This window comes from Marmota marmota, unplaced genomic scaffold (assembly GCF_001458135.2).
Source record: "Marmota marmota marmota unplaced genomic scaffold, marMar, whole genome shotgun sequence".
Taxonomy (NCBI): Eukaryota; Metazoa; Chordata; class Mammalia; order Rodentia; family Sciuridae; genus Marmota; species Marmota marmota.
This window is the reverse complement of record NW_025999900.1, coordinates 17,000,882-17,001,390: the sequence shown is the minus strand read 5'-3', so window position 1 is coordinate 17,001,390 and position 509 is coordinate 17,000,882.

The window sequence follows — 509 nt, the reverse complement described above, 5'->3', positions numbered from 1 at the left end:
TCTGGGGATTTCTTTGAAAAATAATGTTTGAGCTGAGTTAGGAGGATGACCATAGGAGAGCGGGAAGGAACAAAGAACTTCTACAAAAGTGTAAGTAAAGGAAGAAGCCATGTAAATATGAGGTATCAGGAAGTAGTATGTAGAGATGGTATAGGCATGTTGTAAAGTAAAACAGACATGATAAATTAATTAGAGGCTGAAGACTATATATAGTCTCTTTTGGGCCATGTTACACAGTTTACTTTACATGTGAAGTGTCACAGCATTTTGTTTTCTTTTGCAGGATTCTGGAAAAGGGCTGACATCTCAAATATAGGTTGGACCAATTAAGATATTCAGGTCAGAGGTCAGGCACAGTGGCACATGCCTATAATCCCAGTTGCTCAGGAGGCTGAGGCAGAAGGGTTGCAAGTTCAAAACCAGCCTCAGCAAAAGTGAGGCTCTAAGCAATGTAGTGAGACCCAGTCTCTGAATAAAATACAAAACAGGGCTGGAGATGTGGCTCAGTG